The sequence below is a fragment of the Chinchilla lanigera genome, unplaced genomic scaffold, assembly GCF_000276665.1.
Source record: "Chinchilla lanigera isolate Chin_1 unplaced genomic scaffold, ChiLan1.0 scaffold00057, whole genome shotgun sequence".
In the NCBI taxonomy this organism is placed as follows: domain Eukaryota; kingdom Metazoa; phylum Chordata; class Mammalia; order Rodentia; family Chinchillidae; genus Chinchilla; species Chinchilla lanigera.
The window spans coordinates 5399245-5400162 of NW_004955458.1; positions in this window are offsets into that span (position 1 = coordinate 5399245).

A 918-nucleotide genomic window follows, 5' to 3' on the forward strand; every position below is an offset into this window, starting at 1 on the left:
CCCGAGTGCCGGGATTGCAGGCGTGCGCCGCCCGGCCAGGCTGATAATCCAATGTGTGAAGAGAGTATCTTTTTTTTTGGAAGAGAGTAGTTTTGCCTTTCTTCTGCCTTGTTTTATTCTTGCAATAAAATAAGAAGGTTGACCCTAGGATCTTCAAACTGGGCTATGTCCTGAGCCTTTTACTTTTTTTTTTTGGTATAGGAAATCGAACTTACGACCTCGCGCTTGCCGGGCAGTCACTGTGCCGTTGAGCTAAATCCGCAGCGCCGAGCCTTTTACTTTTAATTCATATTGAGACAGGGTCTCACTAGATTGGTAAGTCGCTCAGTCTGGGTTCCAACTTGCGATCTTTCATCCTACCAGAGCGCAGAGGTTATCTGCCTGCGCCACCACGCCAGCTCTTTGCCTTTTTGCCCTGTTCAGGTCTTCACTGAATCCGTGGAAGATGCTTGCCTGTTTTGGTGAGGACCAACTGCTTTATTCACTCCAACAACTCAAATGCTAACATCTTCCGGGGACACTCCGGCACGCAGAAATGTTTTACAAGCTCCCTGGACAACCCTAGTCAGATTGACGCATGAATTAACCATTCCTAAAGTATTATGGTTGTTTCGCATTTGAGCTATCTAGTGATATTTTTAGTAGTAGTTTGTGTTTGTTTTGTTTGGTACAACTCAGTGTTTCCAAACCTTAGAGGAAATTTTTGGGATCAACAAATTTGTTCACGTTTTTGATCATGATGATCATTTCACGTGGGTATACATGTGTTCCATGCATGTGTGAAAATGTCACAGTGAAGCCTGATATTTTGTATAGTTGAGCGCACTAGAAAAATCAAACGGTAAACATTAAATATGTGTTATTTGCCCAGCTAGACCTACATAAGATTGTCAAGCAAAAAAACAGGCTGGGCATGGT